This window comes from Talpa occidentalis, unplaced genomic scaffold (genome assembly GCF_014898055.3).
Source record: "Talpa occidentalis isolate TD23 unplaced genomic scaffold, MPIMG_talOcc4v2.1, whole genome shotgun sequence".
Taxonomy (NCBI): domain Eukaryota; kingdom Metazoa; phylum Chordata; class Mammalia; order Eulipotyphla; family Talpidae; genus Talpa; species Talpa occidentalis.
Window position 1 is genome coordinate 57,780,242 of NW_026555331.1, and position 26,122 is coordinate 57,806,363.

Here is a 26,122-nt window from a genome sequence, read left to right on the forward strand (position 1 = left end):
AGACGAATTAATTAAAAATTTGATTCAAGAAGTATTATTGATTTCCTGCGCTGTGCAAACAGTGTGAAGAGTTGTTTTTCCTTCAACAGGTTTTGGTTTAACTCTGAGTATGAGAGGTTTGCATGGGAAGTATGAGACACATATTATAAAGAGCTGTCATGAATCCCTGGCCTAAACCAATGCCTCCAACCTCTTTGAGTCTTGGAATAGGTGCAGTGACAGGCTATTTTTCAGGAGTTGTGACTTGGTAGATATAGACACCAAAAATTGGAACTAAGGAAAGTGTTTGTATTGTTTATCACAGCACCTCATATATCCCAGCACATTATGGTTAATGTTGGTAATAGGAGAAAATGTGTTACAATTGTCTTCTGCCTCATATGTAAAAAAGAAGATAAACATCTTTCACCACTATAGGTTATTTTGGAAAACAAATAATACTGTAATATGAACTTTTAAAGGTATAAACAAAAATATTTGCCAGATTGTTCTTTCTATAAGAAAAATAACTTTACTCAATTTCTTTAGGACTGAAGATTGGAGGGAAACATATCAATGAAAAGCTTCTTTAGAGTCACTTCTAGATGTTGTGACTTAGTTCTTATAGCCAAGTCTGAGTAAAGTAGTCCTATCTAACTGGGACCATGCATCAGTAGGAAGGAACCGTATGATTAAAGAATATGAGGAAACAAATGCTTCATCATCCACACAGACCAAAATCTATGCCAGTGACCCATAGAGTATTACATGGTAGAGACAGGTCTCAATCATATCCTTATTGCCAAGGTCTTTCTCTCACATCTTAATCTAATCCAGTCCCATGCTCTAGATTCTTTCTCATTTTACTCTCTCACCTTGTTCATGAGGTTCATGGACATATTCCTGCCTCTTAAACCATCTGTTCCTAATTTTCCTGGCCAACACACCTCATTTACTTTTTCTTGTCCTTGTATCCTGTGTTTCTGGGAGCTTGTCTATCATTTCTCAGTCTTCCACATGCATCGTGACTGTCTAGCATTTATGTTACACATCTCAAACTACATTATCATCCTCTACTACACAGAGATCATTTTAAACACAGAAAAACTCTGCATGTAAAATGAATTTGGGAAGTGAAAGAGACAAGATGGAAAATGTATTTATCTTGCTACACACGCATAATCCATTTCAAGTCTTATGGACAACTATATTTAATTCAGATTTTTGGTCTTTTTAAAGATTTGTTTAAAAAATACAATCTGCTCTGTAGAATAAGTTGAGTTCAGATAAAGGTCTAGCAAGCCATGAAATAATCACAATTATTCAAAGAAAATTTATAGGCAAAGGCCAGCAACAGATTTCAAGATCATTTATCCATAAGAAATAATATAGACAGAGGACTAATAAGCTCAACATAAATAAGCAGATTGTCATAGAGGGGTATGATATAACCGCAAACTCTTGGAAGATCAAATAATAATGAAATCTTGACCATGGGAAAATAAGAGGGGCCAACAAAACAGATGAATCGAAATGATAACTAGTTGGCATTACCAAAGATTTCTCTGTTTTTTAAAAGGGTCTTCAGTAGCTTCTATTTTAAAAAGTTAGTACCCCTATTCAAGAACACATGATATTGAGTTCTTCAAATAGCAGTTCATGTATCAATTTTCAGGAAGACAAATTGATAGAGTGGGAAGAGAGCTGGACCCTAAGGCAGTAGAGATGGCAATAAAGCAAGAAACTGAATCTTGAAAAGCCTCAGTTTCCTCATCTGTAGAATGGGTCACTGTTTTGCAAGCTGTGTTCTGTGGAGAATGGCAGATTATTCTGTCAGCTTTGGGTTCTCCTGAGTACTAACTTCCTCGAAGTGGGCAGATTAAACTCATGACATAAGACAAATGCATATGACCACACTATGAATGGTTTGGTGGAAATCCACATTATAATAATATAATTATGCAATTATGGGCAGCAAAAGAGAAGGAAAGATTTCTTGGCAAACTCAGGAGACTGGCAATGCACAGTAGGTGGGACCCTGCCTGGAGAGTTTCTGGATTCCATCCCTTTGCAAGGGTGAGGGAGTGTCACTTCTCAAGGAGAGAGTTCCAACTCTATTCATACCTGGGAGAAGGTTCCAGAACTACAAATACAAAGTCCATAAACATCTTAGATTGCTTCAAATTTGGTGCCTATATTTACAACATTTCTCAGGAGCATCTTATCAGGACCCCCTGTTACTTTCGATTTAGGCAGAGCTTATCCACATAGTCAGGTTTTAATCTGTCCTTACCTTTTTCAAGTCTGTTTGTATGTGTCTTTGGAAGCAAGTGGCTGCTTTTTATTGATAGCATTTTAAATCACTCCATTGCAATTGCCCCCACCTTTCCATCAGTCAGAGTCATTACAATAGCAATACACAGAACATCTTAATCAGTCAGGATCATTACAACATCAGTATCATTACATATGAAATTGTTCCTGGGTGCTTTTCTTGTGGCTTTAACCAGAATAACTCCAATTTGTATTTTCCGTTTTTAACTTATGCATGATTTTTTTTTAACTAAAGCCTCTACAACAACAACAAAAAATATGTTTGAAATCTCTTGTTCTGGATGAATTCAGAAAGTGTAGCAAGATATATAGAGAAAGATAGGTTTGGAATAGGTAAACCTGATTTGAATCTTAACTCTGACTTTGACAGAGTAGAGACAAAGAATGCATGTTAAGAGCTATATTTTAGAAAGACCATCTTGGCAGGGCTTTAAAGTATGGGTGTGATGATATAGAGACTGTAAGCAAAAGTTGTAATATTTAGAAGGTTTTGAAATAGTCTAGGTATGAAATGAATTCAACCCAAGCAGTGGCAATAGAGATTGCCATTGGGAGTATAGATTTAAGAACCACTAATGGAGTTAGACTCTCTAGGAATAAAGGTATAAAAGATAAGGAAGTAGTCTGGAATGACTCACTCTTTTCTAATGATATTGACTAACGGGGAATCCAGAAAGCGGGAAAGCATGATAACTTAATATCCACGTGTCATATGTAGTTGAAAGGCCAATTTCATAGACATGGATATATCTACGAGGATCTGGAGTGTAGAAAGAAGATCTGGGTACTGCAGGGGGAAATGAAAATTTTTTATGTATGAAAATATAAAAGTTTTAGGGACCACAGCAAAAATTTAAGACCTTTACCGGGGGGGGGGGATATAAGTGAGGATATAAGGATATATAAGTGAGGATATAAGTGAATGACCTCAGGTATCCATTGTATGTAATGAATTTAATTTTTCTGCACCTAAAATAACATTATTTATAAAAATAAATCTGCATTAGGGTTCTCCAGAGAAACTTTTATACAAACACACACACATTTGTGTTTTTTATATATATATATATATAATATATGATAGATATATATATAAATTATATTTATTATAAGGGATTGACTCATATTGTTATAGGGGTAGAAAAGTTCCATGATCTGTGTCTGAAAACCAGAACCCCAGGAAATCCAGTGGAGGAATTTGGAATTTAGTCCAAGTTTAATGACTTTGAGAACCAATAGCATTAAGGAAGGAAAAAATTCATGTCCCAACTCAAGCAATCAGATAGGAAGAGATGACTCCTTTTCTTTCTTTCTTATTTTCAATCCAGGCCCTCTATGGACTGAATGAGCACAACTACTTTGGGGAGTAAAAACTGCTTTACTGAGTCTACTGATTCAAATACTAGTTTTATTCAAACCAGTCCCAGAGGCCATGGGAATGGATCATGCCCATTAATCTGAGCTGTGTCATGAGCTGCTGAAGGAATGTGATGGGTTCATGCAGACACACATGGCCCTGGAAGCAGGAGGAGGAGATGGTCTCCCAGGATTCTGTCATTATGAGGAAGAAATGGTGATACCAAGATGGCCAAACTGACCTATTCTCCTCACCTCAATGGCACAAGAAATCAGTGACTGACATTTTCTTTAGGAGTCAAAGAAGCCTTCGTGGTAAGCCACCAGAAGAGTTTACATATGATTTCACTAAGGTCTTACAGGTGTGTTTAGAATTGTGAACATTCTAAACCTGATAAGAGTGGTTATACTTGAACTGCCAACCAATAACTTTGTGCTAAATGTGGAGAATTTAGAAGGCCAAACTACTTGCTTTAACCATATTATAAATGCAACTAATGAAGTTGCACCTTTAACTACAAAGAGATATATCAAATGCTGTTTTATTCCTTCAACTTTGGCCTATGAAATTGTGAAAATATGTATTAAAAATGAGATGATACATATTGCACTGATTATATTTAAAAGGCGGATGAGAGAAATGTACTGACTTTGAAACGCCAAACCAAGCTAGTTTTCACAGTTGGGAAATAGATATCTGGGTTAAGAAGAAAGATTCCAAGCATAAGGCAAAAACATACCACTCTAAGCAAAAAATTTATTTGGGGGATATGTCTTCCAAACTAAGAAAGGTGGAAGGTAGAAGCCATTAAGAGATTGCTATAATTTTGTAGTAAATCAATTTTCTGCATTTGAAAGAAAAATCATAATAAGCAGTAGCATCTACCTAAACAAAGCAAAGGAAAATATTTCTCAAGTTCAGAGGGCATTCCTTTGGACAATATGGAAATTTTACCTAAGAAAATATGGAATTATTAGAAAATTCTGAGAGGTATATGCAAATAATTCCAAAAGTAATCTGGATTATTTGTTTTCATTACCATTTTGAATATGACCTGAAATTTTGAGAAAAAATAATAAATTATGCTTTTTATCAAATTTATTTAAAAAAAGCTGAAAATAAGAAAGCAGAATTATTTCATGCCTCACAGGTCATGTGGTTTGTAGCAAATGATTTTTGAGGAATTTTTTTTATTTTCAAAGTAAATGGTTGAAGTTTTAAGATGGCAATTGTGAACATGTTAATTTTATGTAACAATGATCAGGATTTTTATAGAGGAACATTTAGGTAATCACAAAAAAATAAGCATGGGCTTGTGTATTTAACCTGTTTAAAATAATCGTAATTGGGGGGGCCTCTATCTGCTCAATGAGGAAAAGGATCATTGTGATAGAATTATTGTCAGTTTTTACATATATTCACTTAATCTGAAATAACATATTTGAAAATCAATCTTCATATATTATACATACTATAAATGATTTGTGCCACAGAATCTACTCATCTGTTTACTTATTAATCATCCATTCAATAAATATCTCTAGTAACCCTTTGCCAGGCATTTTTCAGAGTGCTGGAGAAAGACGAATCAATAAAATATCCCCCTGATTTGAGGAACTCAGTCTATTGAGAGTGCTATGAATGCATAATTGAATTATTTAACCATGCCTGATGAGTTCAATTAGCTTTGTTTCAAATGACAAACATTAAGATTGTTTGGTCCTAACAAAACATTGCATTTTGTTTAACAAGTCAATGTTACCCTATTTTTAAGTGCATAGAATTACTTCACCATGGTGAGCAGGTGCAAGTTTTTCTAGTCAAGTCCTGGAGAAGAGGCTTGAGCAAACCTAAGGAATGGGTGGCTTACTATCTTCTTGCTCAACTTGATATCAACTCTGTTGTCCTAGAAGATCATGGCCCAGATATATCTGTTTAACTCAAGTAAAACAGGAGAATTGCTGGAGCAAAGATGAAGAAATAAAGAGAGAAAAGGAGAGAGAAATGGAGGCTTCAATGTAGAATTCCATTTCTATTCAAAATATTTAAGAGGTAATAAGGTTAGAGGTATGCACTATAGACCCTGGGATAGAAATCTTGAGAAGATGAAACTATGAGGAGAAAACTGAAGGCAAATAAGTTAAGAAAAAAACATATTTTTATTTTCAAGGGCAAAATGAAGTTTCCAGTTGTAGGCAGCATTAATTGAAATATATTGTTCAGATAATGGGGAAATAATTTTTTTAAAAATTTATTTTATTTATTCATGCATACAAGAGCTGGGGTATAGGCCAAAGGTGTGGGGGCTGAGACGATTCACCTAAGACGAAGTGGGGAGCAGAACAGGCAGATTGACTGAAATACACTGCTGAAGGGAGTAGCAGGCGAGACAGGAGAGGTCTGCTGCAAGTGGGTCAGCACCCTGGCTGGGAATCGAACTTGTGCTTCAGTGGCTGGCGATAGCTTGATAGTGCTGAGACTTAACCCTTTGCACCACCATGGAAGCCCTTATGGGAAATAAACTTATGTTCATTTCTGAGAACCATCTTTTAACTGAGAGACTGACAAATTCCACTGAATAGAGAAGGGAAAGAATAAGGAAACTCTAAGTTTCCCTTCAATTATAATTATTAGAGTCTATGTTAATTTTGAGTTTATACATAGGTTAAATATGGTCCCCGCTGAAAGAGACAAATTCACATGATTTTTTTTATTTGAAGGATGAATTCAATATATCTTATTAAAAGAAATATCAAGGTTTGTCTATGTGAGTTTGTACCTAAATGCAATTCTGTGAGATTCTTTCTATGTAAAGATTTAATTCAATAGACAGTAGGAGTTGGAAGAATAGAACAGTGAGGAGTTTTGAGGAATGTGAAGATAGCTTCATTTCTTCTAATGCATTTTTCTTCCAACAAGAGTCAGCACTTTGCCTTTAACAGTGTGTGTGAATTTTGGCTCTGCTGTTCACATTTAGAATTGTATCATGAGGAAATCATTAGGGATTTATGCAAAGTTTTCTTTAAAAATGTTCATCTTAGTGTTATTTATACCAGTGGAAAAATAGAAATAATCTACATAACAAATGTTGCAGAATGGGTTAAATAAATTATCCACTCAATTCAGTGTATAATGAATAGTTGAGATGGAAAGCTATTTGCACTATATTGTTTAGTGAAATAAATCAGATTAAAATTTGCATACATGTTATTTTGCATTATTTTCTCCATAAATATGGAAGGAAAGGATTGAAGGAATAATATGGGAATTTTAGCTCTCTCTGGGTAGGGAAATTATTTGTATTTTTCCTTTTTTGATTATTTTCTAATTTTTCCTCAGTGAACTTACATCACCTGCATATTAATAAAATGTTTTTTAAAAGATTTATTTATGAATACAAGAGCTGGGGTACAGACCAGATGTGAGGGGGATGAGAGGATTCACCAGAGACAGATTGGGGAACAGAACAGGCAGATTGACTGAAGTACTCTGCTGAGGGGAGCAGTGGGCAAGTCAGAAGAGGTCTGCTGTGCCATGTGAGTTGCTCCCTGGCCAGCCAGGGATTGAACCTGTGCTGCAGAGGCTGCAGATAGCTTCATAGATTGTGTCTTAACCCCTTGTGCCACCAGGGAGGTCCAATAAAATGTTTTTTATATTACAAGTTATATATATTTTGTACTTAAGATGTAAAAGATATACATATTTGCATTGAGATATATATCTAAAACTATATAAACAATATATATCATTTTACATGTAATATACTTTATAGCATATAATATATACTTTGTATATCATCATATAATTATATTCATATAAAACAAAAACAGGGCCATTATGTCCTTTATGTCCTATATGAAATCCATCACCAAGTATTGTCAGTCCTATCCTCCACTCAAACTGATCTTCCTTGGTTCCTTAAACATGACATCTTAGAATCTTTGCTTTAGTTAATTTCTCTGCCTTAAGCATTTTCCAAGATCTACATTATAACCATTTTCTCTTACTATAGAACTTGACTCCAAAATCACTTTCACTCTACTTTATATGACTTTCTACAGTCTCTATTTCATCTTTCTACTTCTGTCTCTTACAGCATTGATCACAAATTATAGTTCTCTTGCTTATTCCTTTGTGTCCTTGATAATGCCTATCTCCTTCTCTAGAATGTAAGATCCATGAAGCTGGAGATCTTATCAGTGATTATTGCATCTTTAACAATTATACAGCGTCTGATATAGAGTGGATATAGTTACTTGTGAACACTTCAGCAGAATGACTTTTTATTCAAAATAGCTGGAGAACTAGTATTCATCATTAAATAGAGATAAACTTACTTAACCATCTTACTAAAGTGAATGTGTATTTATGCATGCAATTATATATATATATATACACACACACAGTTATATTTATGCATGAGCATATAATTATAGTGTACACCTTTAAGACATTTGTGCAGGAACATTTGTAATACATCTACAGATAGTACACAGAATTTCAAGCATATTGAGAAGAGTGTGACGAATCTCCCTCATTGGTCCATCAACCACCTTTAACAGTTATCAACCTTTTGTTAATCTTGTTTCTTAAACAGAACCTCTCACTTCTGTCTTGGTATAGGTTGCTTTAAAGCAAATTCTAGACATTACTTTTTCACATAATTTTAATGAATGCTCTAGAAAATATAACAATCATAATTCCATTATCATTACTAAAATGAATATGAAACATCCATTTTTAAAAATTTTTTTACAGTGTGTCTTGATGCAAAATCTCTGTTACTGAACACTCTTTCACAGTCAAACATTTTTTGTGTGTATGATTTTTAGCATTGTAGATTGGTTTTTATACGATTTGGGGGAATAGATTCACAACTCTCAAGATGTATGTCACTACAGCACATCCATCACTAAAGCATTCCATAATCCTTCACCAGAGACCATTGGACCCCCTTCCCTGTTTATATCCCATCCCAATTACTAGTAGCCTCAATTATTTTTTGAAACTTGTCTTTGATTCTTTGGTTCCAGGTGGTCAAAAATGGAGGTTACTTATTTTTTCATGACATCAATAATTTTTAAAACACAAAAGTAAACTCCTTTTAAGTTTGCCTCAAGTATAAAAATGCAAGTCTTTCTTATGCATTATTTCATTTTTTAGATGTTTTTCCCATGAATCTTTTTAACCCTCTGTCTTCTCATTTTGTTAATCTGCCATCAAATGATAAATTACCTTCCAAGAGTAAATGATCCTGAAATTCTGTTTTAATGACTTATCTTGAATTCATAGATAGTCAATAAGTTTATTTGTTAATTTTATTTTATTTTGATTTTGGCTATTGTAGATACCATGGAATTAATAGTAATTTATGAGTTGCTATGTAGAAGTAATTTTGTTTTAGGTGTTAAGCGTAATCTTGCCTTTTTTCTCAGTAAGTTGCTAGAATTATTGTTGTTTATTTTTTTCTTTACAGCCTTAGGCTGGTCCAATTTCTTAAGGCTGTTCTAGTTAATGTTAAGTACTTCATGACATTATAAGTTGCTAAGAAGGACAAGACACATATTCTTGACAAATTTTCAATATCCTTGCAGGAAGGTACAACTTAGTAGAAAAACAGGAAGCTTTAGTTAATTGTTGTGGATATGGAATCTTTGTGTCAGGCTTCCAGTTGTTAATAAATTATATTATTGGTCTTCAAGTCAAGATGTTATGCTAAAATGTCAGGGTGAACACTCCCAGTTGTGGCTCACTTGTTTGATGAGTAAGAGCATGGTGACTAACCCTTACCAGCTGCAGCTAACAATGCATCCTAGTTATCAGCCAAGTGGATCACCAAGGATATTCTTTCTTTTTGCTTTCAAAATATTGCATTTTATCTATCTAACATTGTCACCTATTCATCAGCTAGACTCAGACAAGTGGATAAAGAAGTGATGGAAACATCCCTGGAGACTTGGAGATTTGCTTCTGGTTTTGATGGGAAATTATTCTGGGATTCACACATTTATTGACCTCTGTGCTAGTGAATTCAACGTGACAATGCAGTGTGTATTGATTTGGTTCAATTCAGGAATTGCTCATTTATGGTTTATATTTATGTAAATAAAGAACTAGTCTTTCATCTTCCAATTACAACATGTTACTGAATTAATGTGATTAAAGATGAAGTTGGACTAAATTTAACAGGGCCTTTCTTTCTGTCATAAAGTGCAAAGGAACAATCATGTAAAATTAATATATTTCTAAGGAGGTGAATATGGTTCCCAGCATCAGTTATTATAAACTCCTTCCTCCTTTTTTCTCCTTTTTAAACCAATTTCATGCTAAAATACCTTGACATAGTTTCTTTTTATTCCTGGATTTCCTTCCTATTCTATGCCTGAGTCTCCAAATTATGTTATGTGGTGAATTTTTCTGTAAATGGGAAAATGATATCTTTGAGATGAACAAGGTTGGCAGGAATTTAACATCCAAGAGTTTCAAATAGGCATGCCTGATATTTTTATTGAAATAGTTTCAGCTATCAATTTTTCTTAGCACAATAATAATAAAGACAGTGCATGGCACTGGAATTATAAGTTCATGCAATTGGCAACTGAACTGCTTTTTCCTAGGTCATTGCTTCATTGTCTAACCTTGAAATCACATTTTGGAGTCTACGGTATAGAAGAAACGTAGCTATAATCCAAAAGGTTTTTTTTTTTTTTTTTTTTTTTTTTTTTTTTTGCTGGGGGTGGGTAAAATTAAGTTTTGGAATGTGAAAAATTATATGGTTCTTTATCTAATTTATGTAACAGAACAGCACTGTCCACTGAGGTATAGACACACATTCATGCCACATTTATAATTAGTTTGATATCTTGACTTTTAATATTATTTGATGCAGGAATCATTTTACTGAATGTGGCTATAGCAAAGGGCCTTTGATACATGTTTCACCTCATCACTGATCCGTTCAGAATTAAAATAAATTGAGAAGTGTATTCTGAAGGACTGCGTTTTATGGGAAATACAGTATGGTAGATATTGTGGTCTGTTTCTTAAACATAGCAAACTATACCACCACTGGAGACATTTAGTGTGGGAACAAGGTATTCATTCCTAAGCACTCCCTTTGGCTGCCAGGTAAGGGATATCCAAGAACTGACAGCAGCATAGCATTTAAGGGCATCAGTCTTGTACAAAAAATGAATATAGAAGAGATGGAATCACTGGGTATTGAGCAGCAGGGAAGGAAATGATTTCTGCTGCCTGCTGATATATAAAGGTATATTATGCACAATAAGAACAGCTTAGCTCCCTTGACTCCTTGGCTTTCCACACTCTAGAACTGAAGGTACATAATGTGCAGGATAAGTTTATCTTCCAGCATGGCCTGGGCAATTATTTGGTATTGATTTTCCGAAAGTTTGGTCTCACATGTCAGCATTTTGTTGGCAAACTTTGCAACATAATCCAATCAAGTCGGTGCAGAAATGAGTGTGGGGAGAGATAAACCGTCATGAGCGAGTCCTTTGCATGGTCGGTAGGTAGCCCCCCTATATTAAGGATGCACTTGCAACTGCGCTGTCTTGTCAGGGGAATTGTAATCTCAGGGAATCCCTGTGCCTGATTGCAGCTCTCCTCCCAGTTGTGCACTTTTGACCTCTGTATTGATTCTGTCCTCTCATCAAAAGCACTGATGTAATTCCATGTGCTAGGATCATGCAGTGATTTGCATTTAGGAGCTGCAACTGTGCGCTGACCCCAAACCATTTCATCAGAATGAAAGTAGACCAAATGGCAGATGCGTTTCCCCATAATATTAAAGTCTATTGTGCCACTTGGTGCATTTCTTTATCGTATATAGAAAAGGGGCATACACCACCCGCTTTGGATTTTAATTTAATTCTAACGAGGAATTGAGAAATTCTTTAAACTGTAACGGAGATCAAAAGGGATTTACTGATTACCACATTCAGGCCCATAAATAGCACTCCAGTTTGTTAAAGCTTAACTCAAATTGATAAAAGTAGCTAAATTTGTTTTCAGAAATGCTGGCATTTTAAAAATTATTTTACTTTTGATCAGTGTTTTCTTACCTATGTATCTCATCATAAAACCCATTCATTAATTATATACCTATAGTCAATATCCTAAATAGAAATGTCATTTAATAATTCCCTGAAATAAGGCACTTCATTAAATGCAATCTAAATATTGATCATTAAATTAACTTGCTCACTTCTCCTACCTCTTACTTTCCTCTTTCTTTTCCTCTCCTTCCTTCTACTGAAAGGGTGGAAAATGTGGAGGAAATCACTGCAGAGGTGTGGATCTCTAAACAGAACTGAGAAAGCAATGTAAATCTACAATAAGCTGCATTGAATTCTGCTTTTCTACTTTCCCTTTCGCTTCTATTCACTCTTACTTATTAATTTCAATCAACAAATATTTGCTGAAGACTTATTTAAAGGCGTAGGAATTCAGTGATGAGGAAACAGATATGACCTCTCCTGGAACACATAGTCTAGATGGGGAGACAGTCAACAAATAGTTATACAAGTAAATATCAATATAATAAAGAGGGAAACGTTTATGATAACAGATGAAAGAAATTATTCTGTGAAAGTAATCATAATCATTTGGAAATATACTGAAAGGAACTGGGGGAAAGAGATGAAAATTCTAAAGTATCTGGGCATGAAAATTCTGAAGTTGTTGGACACCAGGGAGGAATCTGCCGCTTGTTCTATGTAGAAGGAGGAGGAAGAGATTTAGTACAGAGAGAACCAAAAAAGAGACCGAGAGCTATGATATATTCTGTGACCCATCAAACTGTGATCAACTTGATAGAATGGATCATCTGTAGAAAAACTTAAAAAAGATGCCATTTTGTGCTCAGAGATTCAATGGAAGTGGCACAGACGAGCAGATGACTGTGGTTTATCAAATGTTCTGGGATAAACAAGGTATGGAGGGGGGGATGCTTTGGATTCTACAGAGTCCACTGACTTTCTGGGATCCGCAGAAAATATCAAAGGGACATCCGAGAGCCTACCGCCAAGGATTTTGGTGGCACAAACTCATAGTCCATAATTATGTTTTGTTTTTTGAAAAAAAGAGTTTTCATGAAGCATTGTGAAGATATATTTCAGAGAATTTAAAAGGACATAACGGGGTTTCTAGTTTAGATTGAGGTTGAGTGCAGCACCAGGCAGGACCTCCTAGTTTTTTCAGATCATGAGTGCACTTGAGTTCATTTCCAAACAAAAGTTGGATCTTCTATATGAGAAAACAACTAAAAGTATCTGCATTTAGAAATGTTATATTAGGAAATACTGATAATATCTTGGCTTGCTCAATGTATAGTTTCTATTCTGTTTTAATGCAAATTGTTTTTTTAATATTTTATTTATTTTTATGTGAAGAACTGGGTGTAGGCCAGAGATGCAGGGCATGAGAGGATTCACCAGAGACAGAATTTGGAGTAGAAGAGGCAGATTACTGAAATACACTGCTAAGGGGAGCAGTGGATGATACAGGAGAGGTCTGTTGTGATACGTGGGTTAGCTCCCAGGCCAGAGATTAAACTCACGCCTTAGCTGTGAGAGAGGTGAGAACACTCTGGCTTCAACCCTAAGATAGCAGGGAGGCCCCAGTGCAAATTGTTTTATAATTCAAAACAATGTAAAGTAATTCAGTGAGTTGCTAAAGACTAGCCAGTGGTGGTAATTTTTTTAAAAATTTTGTTTCCTCATTCCTTTTATATATTTTTTAAATTTGTCAATGGTAAAATATGAATGTAGATCATTGTCCTCTAAACTCTGTTACACTTTCCACTAACTGTGTGTGATACAGTATTTGAAGCTGAGAAAATATTCTCCAGTGATTTTTCTTTAAATAGACATCTATACCAATAAATATAGAAGAATGTTCATGTTTTTTAAAGCCAAACTTTACTCAGATTTCCAGGGGTATATGTGAGTACACTGAAGTTTACTGCTTAGAGACACTGTTTATCAGCAGAGGATTTAAAGGGGTTTGAGATGAGCTGCCCTATATACCTCTCATTGGTTTGGGAGAAACAAAAGGTGGGATCAGGGGATGATGTTGGGGGAGAGGAAGCATGGGGAGGAATCTCTAAATTCCTTCCATTAGAAGCCAGCTAAAATATAGCCTGCATTTTGAGGAAAAGTGACACTAATTTTGCCTTTGAAACAACTCCTATGAAAAAATACTATGGTGTCTTTAAGTTATCTCCATGTTGTTGACTTTGTTTGGAAGGAGAGTAATTTCAAAAACCTTTGACTAATCTCTTGTGTCTTCTATCATGTTCCTGTGATTAATATTTTATGGCATGGCCTCAGCTCTATGAATCACAATTGACAAATATTTTACTTATTAATCATTATTTGAATCAGTTGTTAGATAACAGATAATTGAATGGATTGTCCTCTTTGTAAGGGATGCTGATAGCCAAGTTTATGACCTGTGAATTCCGCACTTGTTGTTGTTTATTATCTATAATTTAGTTACAGGACAAGTAACTGAACTTGAATCCTAAAGCTCCAGGTTCAAAATCCAGCTTCACCAGTTTATCAGAGATCTGACTCCCGGTGAGCTATTTAATCTTTCTTGGCTTCAGGTTTATCATCAATAATGATATTTAATGTCTAAAGTACTTTTGGGGATCAGATTATGTTGCAGATATGAAATGAATGCAGAGATTTTTTGCTTCTTTGTTTTAATAATTTGGGAGATGTACAGATAAAATTAAGGGTGTTATCAGTGGTCAGGGCACAGTATGGATTGGAGTAGACTAAGAAAAATTGCTATCAGCTTCTCCTGTTAGCATATAGGTATTTGGACCCAGATGCTGTGATCAAGGTCATCTGCATACTAATTTCCTGGTCTTTTCCTCATCTGTGAATTCTCATGTTGCTTCTTGATTATATTTTCTTTTGCAGGAGTTAAAAGTTTTGATCAGAGGGCCTCCCTGGTGGCACAGCGGTTGAACGCTGGGTTGCGAAGCTGCCCGCAGCCTCTGCAACGCTGGTTCAATCCCCCGCCACCGGGTGAGGGTCCCACATGGCATGCAGACCTCTCCTGCCGCACCTGCTGCTCCCTCCAACAGTGAATTTTGTCAGTCTGTCTGTTCTACTCCCTGCTCTTGGTCTCTGGTGAATTCTCTCACCCTCTCATGCTTCTGACTGTACCCAGTGCTTGTATAAATAAATAAATAAATCTTAAAAAAAAATCTGAAAAAAAAAAGTTTTGATCAAAAATGAAAGAATATGATTTCAGGTCCCAGGCCTTCTTAATTTATCTTAATGACATGTGTCCTTAACCATTTTGTTCATTAAATTCATTCAGAGTATTCTTCAGAAAAATCAAAGTCCATGAGTGCAATTATGCACAAGCAATGGAACATAATGCAATTTCTTCATCATAGTAGGAAACACAAGAAAAAAGTGGATGTTTTTATTCCTAGAACAGTTTTAACCGTTTCTTCCTGGGAACTCTTGAGGTTTCACAACTACTCATGATATATGCAAAGCACTTATATTTATTCATCATTTTCAATGAGGAAAACTTTGGGAAATGTTAAATGGCATCCAACCTCATACTGTCTCATCTCAAATATTGATTGTAGCAGATGAAAATAGTGATAAGTTAGGGGTAGTTTGGGAGTTGGAATCATGGATATTTAGGTCAGGAAATATGGAGATTTTTGACTGTATACCGTCTTATTTAACTGCTTCTTTTTCATCAATACATTTGTTTTATTTTCAGTTTAGAAGTCCCTTGAATGTTGATTGTCATCTGTCCTGCTTAGATTCATTTATAGAACAGAGAAAATGTTCTTAAAAATATTTTGTATATTGAAAAACATTACCTTTGACATCCAGGTATCTGATAAGTATATTTTGATGTTGCTATTAAGAAGCATAGCCATGTCTGTTTAGTCTATTCTGAGGCTGGATATATGTCTGTATTTCATGCATCAATTGCTAGTAGGATAAAAATCCAAAAAATTAAGAGATATATTAAAGATTGTAACTTTTTTTCCATGATTAAAATCTTTCAAATAATTTTTTAATGAGAGAGAATGTTAGGAGGCAGTGTTAGCATTTGAAATGGCATGGAATTATAGTGACATGTGGCCTGAGCTTATCTGTGGTGTCAAAGCCTTATTTGCCAGGATTGTTCTTTAGCATTATAAACTAGCATGCATGCGAAGGAGTTATATATTGCGATTAATTTTTGAAGATGAAAATGTAAGTGTACAAATACATTTCCTGCATTTCAGTAATGATTAAGCTTTGTTTTTGGTAACTCAAATCATTGCTGCCATCTAGCATTGGACCATCTGGGTCCTCTCTGGTTAGAATAGTCAGACTGGAAATCTGTGAAATATCACAGGGCTATTTCCATGTCACAATGTGGGACATGACATCCACAGATGGTGAGAGAGCAGTTGTGCAATGGAGACTATTGGGTGACCCATAAGGGTACCCACCATTGGGGTTGCAGCATAGTGAGGGGATCTATTGCTTGAGAGTGCCTGCCCTCACTCATTCTGCTCAAACCTTTTTAAAGGTTTGGGCTTAGCCTGTGGAACCACAACATCTGGTTCTTATTTCTAAGCTATTGAAGCAGTTCTACTCCATGTTCACCTGAGAGGACGCTTGCATCAAGAATCAGGCTGCATTTTCCCCCCTGTATTTTTTCAAGCAAATCTAAATAAGGAATTTGTTAAATAGAAACACTCTGATGACACTTGAATGTTACCAATAAGCATCTTTTCCCAGGTTGGCTAATCAAGTCCACAGAGCTCCCTTCATAAATGGTGCTTTTCCTCCGAGTTGGTTTCTGCTATATCAGTATATAGAGAAGCTGAACATTTCAGCCCTTCCATAGTGACAAGTGCTGTGTCTGATTGTTTGCTGATGGTGATTTGGAATATTGATGCTTTAGAGAAAAGACTCCATTGAACAGGCAATCTGCACAGCTCACAAACTACACAAAGAGCATTTGATATAAATAAAGTGTCGACCGGTTGCTGCAGCTTTATGCAGAATCATTTTCAAATTTTCCTTTTTGAATTATTAAATAGACCATGTCAGAACAACGCTGATTATTATCCAATCCATATGCTTCAACACCAGTCTTTTATGTAATATCTAGTGACTGCAGTGATCAATTGGACCAATCATGAATGCTCTCTCCTTCTGGAAAGAATTCAAGCCCTTCGCCACTCTGCAGCATCTTATGCAGATATGTAAACACCTGCTGCATTTCTTCCCAAGGAGACCACAGACATGTCTGCGCTTAGGAATGTGTGCAAGCTGTGAAATATATTTAGTTCCTTATTAAGAAGTTTAAGCATAAGTCATTCTTTTTACAATCTTAAGCCTGCCTAGGTGGGTTAGATAGAGCAATGTTATCTAGCTGCCCCTCTATGCAGCAGAATTATGTACATAAACTATATTGTAAATAAAAGGTGATGGTGCATATTTTTGTAAACATTTGTATAAAAAACAAAATGCTGTCTCTTTTTTAAACAAATACAGTATCTGCTGGGAGCGGAGACTATGATATGCAGGCATGTAGCCACATGTAATTTATAAAATGTGATAAAATGATAATCTCTCACCTACACTAATACACAGTTTATCTAGATAAATAACTTTAGAATGAATACTGTGGATGCCTTTAGGGTTTTAGGCATTTAATTAAAATGGAACAAAAATATTAACTGTCAGCTTTGGGATTTTAGCATCCTCTCTTGTAAAAGATATTTTTTAGTCTGAGAACACATTTGTGACATTCACTGGGAATAAATGTGAGGTAGTATTTTTTCTAGTCCTCATGAAAAAGAGTCTAAAAATGCTTAGTATAGAAATCTTAAGATGAAATGGTTTCCTGAGAATGCCTCTGTTCCCTGCGGCAGCTTCCTCCCAGGGCTGGGACTCAGGGCGAATTCAGGGGCCTCTCTCATAATTGTCAGTGATTGGAGGTAGCACTCTTTCTCCGACACTTTTGCCATCGTCCTGGTGTGTTGCCATCACTCACAATGACTGCTGAAGCGGAGGGCTTTTTCCCTAGTGCCCGGGTGTGATTTTGACGCTGGACATAGGCAGGGTGAAGCAGAGGCAGAGACCAAGCCTACGGAAGAGCCAGTTCAGACCCTGGAATAAACTATCAGAACACAGAGATTACAGGAGGTTCCACGGCTGCCCACTTAGCCCTAAAACTACATTCCAGGCTGCAGTGTGAGAGACATTCAGTAATGATGCCTTTTAATTGTTCCATTGTCTACTGAAAATTGATTTGGATTTTGAATTGATTTTTTTTCTTTTTTAAGAAAACACTGGTTATCTTTATGTGACAAAGTCTGTCTCATTATATACATAGATTGCACACAATGTGTATACCCATCATCTGATTTCTTTTGTTTATTTTTGCTCAATTTTATGGGATCTGGTATACAAAGAAAGAAAAGAAAACCCTTGTATTGTAGTGCAGTAATATCTTGTTGTTGAACAAATTAATCTGAATATTTGTCCACAATTTTGATACTAGATGACATGCTGACAAAGCATGAAATTATTACTGTAAGTGAATGTGGTATGACATTTCTATTTATTTTCACAGTGGATTCAGTGTTCGTACAACTTATTTTAAAGGCTGTCTTGCATGTGTGTAGATTTTTCGCATTCTTGAGGATGGTTAAAAAACTTGAATAAAAAAGAATGAGAAAGCTGAGATTTTTAAAATCATTTAGTGGTTGTTTGGCAAATACGTTTTTCTTTATGATTTCTCTTTTGGATCTGGAAAATGGGATAATTCCTAATATACAAATGATTGTAATAGAACTAAATAGGTATAGTTAGTGAAAGAAATTCAAGGGTCTGGAACAAAGGTGTTATTCAATGGGCAAACGAGATGATATGTTCATGACAGATAACTAACTCAAGGCAGTAGGTCAGAAGTGTACGTGTTGTTTTTTTTTTTCCCATCATACATAGAGACTCATACAAGAGTTATTATTGAAATCAAAATATAATAAATTCACCTATAATTTCAAGTGGAAAAGAAATTTAGGCAGCCAATTGTTAGTATCTAAGTTAATAAACATGCTGATTTCCCCTTACAAGTACATTTTAGCCATCAGTGTTGATGACAAACACTAACCTAAAAAGGTACATTTCAATATTTCAAAATCATTGTCAGGGGGATAAAAGGGGTAGGGGTACTCTTCTATATATTTTCCTCTTGGGCAATGGAAATAAGCTCTTATAATTCCATAGTCTTTTAGCCTCCCTCCCCTCCCCCATTCATTTGATCACATTATTCACACAAAGAACCAATGAGCCGTTGTGCCATTACCTTAAAATCCTATATTAATGAGACAGCTACAGTTTTTAATCATTTGAGTTAAGCCTTGAATATTCTGTTTGCTAATATCATGCATCCATTTAAAATGAGAACACATATTTTACTATAATATTTTGTTCACAAATAGTGAATAAAATACTGATTTTTCTCTCTGTAAACTTATCTGACATTCTAAAGGAAGAATTTTATTCTTCAGGACTTAATTTTATCTCTAAAAGCAGAGGTAGTAAAATAAAGCAGAAACAAACAAAAAACTCTATCTAGAGTCAGCTAGGGTGATTAGGGCCTGTCATTTTGCTTTTCTAACATTTTGGGGTAGAAATGAATATATATATATAAATTGTGCTAAGACAACCTCCATCATTTAACAAAAAAAATGAAAACTTTTGAGATAACACTTAAATAGTATCTAAACAACTTATAACTAGTGTCTTCTGGAGAAATTATTGTGTAAATGAAAGATTTTTTATTTTTGCTTAATTGTTCATTATGGTAAATTTTGTTTTATTTATTAAAATGTCTTTTAAAGCACTTTAAGTAAAGTTTGCATAGCACCATAACTTTTTTTTTCTTAGCTAGTATTTGTTCTCTAACTTAAAACATGACATTCTTTTTTTTTTTTTTTTTAAATATTAAATTTTATTTTTATATTCCCCCATACAATTGCAAACGCCCCATTCTGACCCCAATCCTTCCCCTCCCGCCCCCCACCCCCCAAAAAGTGTCTCTGGTTCATAGTTTTTTGTTGATTTTGATTTTCACTTTCTTATATTCATTTTCCTGGTCCCTTATTTAAGTTTTCTAGATTCCTGCTATGAGTGAGACCATTCGGTATTTTTCTTTTTCTTTTTGGCTTATTTCGCTGAGCATGATCCCTTCCAGTGCCATCCATAAAACATGACATTCTTGTTTGTTTGGTTCTACAAAATATCAATATTATATGACTTAAAGCATGGTCTCACCTTTTAAAATTTCTATATAAAAGATAGCAGCAACCTACTACAAGTTGCCAAGATAATTATCTGTGAACTATTATTATTTTTTTTTTTTTTTGTTTGATGAAAATCTATTATTTGTTGGGATGGCAGTCAAGAAAAAGGTTAAGCTATAGAATTCTGAATGCCTCTAAATTCATACATAAATGAACTATAAAAATATTTATTTTAAACAGAAGGAAAGATGTTTTAAAATTCAATTTGATACTATTCTCCTAAGCCAAATACATTCACAAATAAAATTCATGAACAAAATTTGGAAAAATTAAAGGAAATTTATATAAGGGGAATTTTAATAGACAAAAAATACCAGAAGTGAACAGACTTATTGCATTTATATCATTGAACATATACTTAAAAAAAATAAAAATATGCAATGAATATTCCTGGACTTGTGTTCCTCACATCTCAGCAGCTACTTAATCTGTCATCCAAGGTTTTTTCCCTAAATTGTCATATAGAATTCACTGCTCTGGTGTTTTTAAGAATTCTGGGGTCTGCCTAAAGCTAATCAATATCTGGATGGAATGATAACACTATTTCATTTTGTAAAGGAAGAAAAGTAATTTTTAACTCAAACTGAATTTATAGACAACACAGAACCTAGCCATTGTTTTTGGAATATTGGGCTCCCAGTCTAGTTACTCACTTAAAACAGTTGGCTAATCTCCCTAGTTTAATCTAAACTGAAGTGTACACAGATCTCTCTTCTCTTGTCTTGATCTGAACCCGTATCCAGATACCCTCTTACTTGAAATTTCTTTTTTCTTATATTGATTTCTGCATAATGAGTCACCAAACACTTGATTTTATTAACTGGTTAGGACTGCCCAAACCACAAAATTTTGTTAAGCTTTATCTAATGCATATTCTTCTAAAGAAACAACTACATTTTTACGCAAAGTTATTAGTTATTTTAGTTACTGTTATTTTTTGTTTGTTTGTTTTTTCTCTTTTCTTAGCAATAGCATCTAAGCGGCCTGATTGGAATTTCAAATGATTGTCACTGAATTTAAAGTCTGCTTTACACAGAATGTAACATTTTTCTTATAATTTAACTAAGTAAAGGCAAGGCGAGGTCCTTTTCTGTCTTTTCTTAGCCAAATTTAAATGGCATGATATTTTTAATCCAAACTAAACATACTGAATCTTTGTCAACTTAATGAGATTTTTTTTTTGTTTTGTTTTGCCTTTTGTTATGTTATCAATTGCTCTCTCTCTCAATATTACAAACACCAATTTTCCTCACTTTCTGATTTGGTTTATCCTTAAAGGACAGGAAATCTATGTTAGCACTTTTCAAAGCACATAAAAGCCAGTTGTCAAAACCAAAAAAACAAGACTTTTTATCTATCTTGTCTATCTTCTATCATCTATTTATTTATTCATTTATTTATTTATTTGTAAGCAAGGAAATGAGTTGATGTTATTATCGGGTTCCTGTTGCCTGCTTGCTTACATTTACTTTTCCTTTCTTCACACACAAGGAAGCAAATACTGTCCCTGTCAAATGATAAATGAGGCAGAATTGGTGACGTGTGTGTTTGTCAACATAAGCAAGATCAAATGATTGCTCAGCAGGAAGAAGCCACGGGAAATCCAATGATTTTTGACTAATTAGCAAAATAATAATAATGTCTCCCTAATGATTACCTTTTACTGGGTTGTGGTCTTTTATCAGACAGATATTCTACCAGTGCAAACTAGTGTTTTGAAGGCAAACTTATTATTTCTCTTGAAATCATGGATGTGGAGCATTGCAGAGAAATCTTTTGAAGCATCCTGTCCTTCTTTGTCACTTGAGTCACTAAGAATGAGAGTTGAATTACACATTTTGCTTCTCATTGTCATAGGACCAATGCGTGTTTTAAATAATACTTTACAGAACAAAACAATGCAGTTTTTTTCAGGACTCTTTAAAGTTGAAGTTCATTTTACTCATTCAGGGAATTTTACCAGAGTTGTTCATGAGGAGTAACTTGATTAAAAATAACAATGCAAACCAAAAAAAGTTTTTCAATGCACTTCCCAAAGTCATACTGTCCTTTCTGATATATAGCCATGTTTTTATTAATCTTTTATAACACTTTAAAAAGATATTGAGGTGGACCTAAATTCTTAGATTTAGAAAATATCCCTGGAGCTGACATTTTCTGTAAAGTTCAGAAGTCAACCACTATTTATAGTGAAGACAGGAGTATCCCTCAGGCCATAGGATGTGTGCTGAGCTCTGTGGATTAGTTTACCTGAGATTTATTCATAGGATGCCTGGCTCAAGACAAAGCCACTTATTTCTCACTTTCCTGTGTGCCAGATTTACATCTTAAAAACAGAGAAGAGGATGAGTGAACTTGGAACCAAAGGAAAAGCTGTCTAGGGAACTACACCTTCTTCTGTACATTGTGTCTAGGTTGGGCAACGTTACTTAGACCTTACTGATTTGGGCATTAAAACTGCTGGAATTGTATCAGAAGCAAATCTTCAGAAGTGAAAGCATCTCATCAAAATAAAAGCAGACATTATTTGAAGTTGTTAAAGCAAGTTAATTTTTTCTTTCAAGTGTTTACAATTTTGTATTTTTTTTCATTTTCCGATTGCAATCCTTTGCTGACATATAGCTTGCCAGACTAAAAGCAACAAAAATATATTTCCATGCTTTATACCAAATCACCAAGAGAACCTTTTGTGATTGGATAAGTTTTGTAAGTATTGTTCGTGCTGATAGCAGTTCATGCAATGTCCATAATTATTATTTTTTAATTTTAATTTTCTTTAGCACCCTACAGCTCTTTCTCTCTCTACCACAGGGACTCCTAGCCCCTTTCCCAGGAGCAGCAATCTCTGTGATAGTAACCCAAAAGCAATAGTTGTAGGTTTCCTTTGTCTAGCCCAGGAGAGAACACTAAGATGGAAAGACAAGGAAAGAGAGGGTGACAGCAATGAAGGGGGGCATGGTAATGAGCGGAGGGGAGGGAAAGTGGGCTAGCAAAAAGTGAGAGTGGGGTTGAGAATTTACTGAGGCTGGGTGGAGTGGGGTGGTGTGAGGGGGAAGGACAGCAATTACTTTAACAAGCCACAAGTCTTCTAGAGATTTCGTCTACCTGGATGAATTCCATCTACCTGGATGAATTTTTCTGTGGCTGTACAGTGCTATAGTGTCCATCAGAGTAGCCACTGGCTACATGTAACATTGAGTGCTTAAATGTGATGAGCTGATATTAACATGTTCTGTTCAAAGCACACAATACCTACTAGATTTCAAAGATTTGGCATTAAAAAGTCTAAAAAAACAAAATGTCTCATTCATTTTTATATCAATTACACCTTGAAATGATATGATTGAAGATATTTCATTACAATTAACTTTTTTATTCTTTAAAAGTGACTATTAGGAAATGATAAATTACAACTGTGCTTTAATAACCACATTTTTCTAGTTTCTGTATTTAATATTTTGATATCTTGCTAACCCTGAAGGGACAGTCTTCTCCCAGGGCTAGCCTATTTCTGGAGATAGTAAAGGACTTGCAAAAGATTGTAACTTTCAAATGCAAACCAACCAATCAGGAACGCATATGCCCAACTACCTCCTTTATTAAGCTCTTTCACTCCAGGCCACTGTCCACTATTTGGAGTAATCATCCTACCCTAATCGTCCTGGGACCACTTATCAGCATCAGACAAGGAAAGACAGACTCTGTGCCCCAGAACCTGTGGAAATTATTTAAATTAGTCAATTCTAATCCTGCTTATCCTGCCTTACCCATTCTTTTCCAGGGTAACCATAATAAAGCTCCTGCACATTTCCTTCTCTTTTCCCATCCTTCACCACTGAGACTGTGCCTCTCTGGGAGGTCTTCCCTGGAAAAGCAGAACTCGTTCTCTTAGGATCTATGAATATAACAAACTCTTCAGTGGCAGTTACATCATCACCTTTTGGTCTTGTAATATCCAAATAGTAATAAAGTCTGCATTTAAAATTCTTGTATCCTATGTTTTTGGGAGTGTATTGCTAGCACTCTCTCCACATGTAACCCACTGATCTACTGTGCAGAATCACCTAAAGAAGTAAACACCCAGCTAACTGAGTCCCCTTAGAATTACAGCTCATCAAACAACATCAGCTCAATACCTGTCAACTATTATTACTTTAACTCCATAATAGCAATAATAGTTAGAATACCACTACTACTAATGTAGTTTACCTCTGGCTTGAGAAGACCACTTCTTAGCTCTTATTTTTATTATTATATGTGTCACAATCTTGCTACATGTGAAATACAAATCTATAGCTATGTGTTTATAAATAAGCATTTATGGAGTATTAATTATTGGCCAAGCTTATATTAAATGTTTTATGCATCCTTTCAGCTAATCCTCAGTACAAACAATTGAGTAACTAAGGAACAAGAAAAGTAACTTGCCTGGAGTCACACAGCTTGCTAGTGTGGTAGCGTATATTTATTTTTGAATAATACATATCTGATGTATTTATGTGACACGTAGATAAAATACTTACCAGAAGGATAATAAAATGTATATATGCAAATTAAGAATTATAATGAAACTCACATGCATGTGTAGATCCCCTGGTGAATGGCTTTACAGCCCCTTTGTGTTTCCACTTTTCTTTGCTAGAGATGGCTCACCCTGACTTTGTGACCATTATCCTTTTATTTTTCTTTAAATACATGCCACCCTTGTACATGTCTCTAAATGGTTTTTGGCTTAACTTTGCCTGCTCTCAGACTTTAGCCAAATGAGCTCATCTCATGAGTGTTCTATTGTGGTTTTCCACAATAAACATGTAGAGACGTTTCATGCAGATAGGTACAGTTGTAGTATACTCATTTTTACTGCCATGCTGAATTCTACGGTATGATATTATTCCATTGACATTTTTGATTGACATTTAGGTTGATTTATAATTTCTGCTATTAAGAACAATGCTACTCTTACAGAGTGTATTCTCCATGAAAAGGAGATGTTCCATGTTCCCTGCCTGCCCTAACGAAGGGTGGAGCAGAGGGAGGAGGAGAAGCTGAAGAAGACTTGGAGGAGGGGAGTACGGAAAGACGACTTGGAGGAGGAGACGTGAAGTTGAGACATAGAGGACACCTGAAGAGGTGTGGGTGAGAGACCGATATTTTACTTTGATTTTTCCCCTTTCATCCTAGACTTGCCTGGCACCTTCTGCCCCTTTCCAGTGGTTGCCAGCAGAAGGTGACTTAGACTTGTGGCAAGTTTTCAGAACTCAGCCGCCCCACTTTGGGTCAAGCCTGTTTTGCTGGGCATTTACCCCCGAAGGGATGGGTAACTTGGGGTGTTTTATTGGAAACGCTTATCCTTTCTTCTCTTCTATTTCTATGCACGCTATCCCTTTAACAGTCTTTTATATTAAATGTCTTACACACTAAGAATATGTTTTGCCTTTATATAGCAGATGGCAGAACCCACTTAGAGTTACAAATTTGGGGGTCTTGTTTCCTCACTAACACTGATAGAAATACTGTATTCCTTTTTCTGCTCAGCAGCATTTCCAATGATATATCTGTCTTTTAAAATTACCAATATTTTCTAGTATTAGTTATCTAATACTAATATTTGTCAATAATTAATATCTTTAACAAAGATTGACTTGCAGAAAAGTTGGAGAAGAGTAGAATTCCCTCACACCTTTCAGTTTGCTGCTTCTAATGTTGACATCTTACATTACCGTAGTACAATTATCAATCATAAAATTAACATTGGTACAGTATTACTAACTAACGTGTATCTCTTAGATTTTCATCAGTTTTTCACAATTTTTTTTCTGTCCCAGGATGTCAAATAGGATCCCACATTACACTATTTGCTGTTTTTGGAGGCATATTCTGAGCACATTTTTGTCTTACTCCAAAATTCACAAGAGCAGGATTTCAGGGAGATTAATTTTAAGACAGCACATGAAATAGATTTTAAGACAGATTTAAAAGCAGGACTGTCTGGAGACTCTTGCTATATTATGATTGCTTAAGACAGAGAGGAAGTGGCACAGCAGGGAAGGGCCATCTACAACTATATACCATTA

At 35.1% G+C, this 26,122-nt stretch overlaps 1 long non-coding RNA gene across 2 annotated transcripts in view; it reads left to right on the forward strand.

Moving 5' to 3' along the window:
- The window catches only part of LOC119241778 (uncharacterized), a 34,602-nt gene extending 9,561 nt beyond the window's left edge, over positions 1-25,041 (forward strand). For both annotated transcript variants that reach the window (XR_008550470.1, XR_005124371.2), the window contains exons 3-4: positions 3,642-3,984; positions 25,014-25,041. This is a non-coding gene — a long non-coding RNA (uncharacterized LOC119241778). The remainder of the gene's footprint in view (positions 1-3,641; positions 3,985-25,013) is intronic.
- Positions 25,042-26,122: the final 1,081 nt, after the last annotated feature.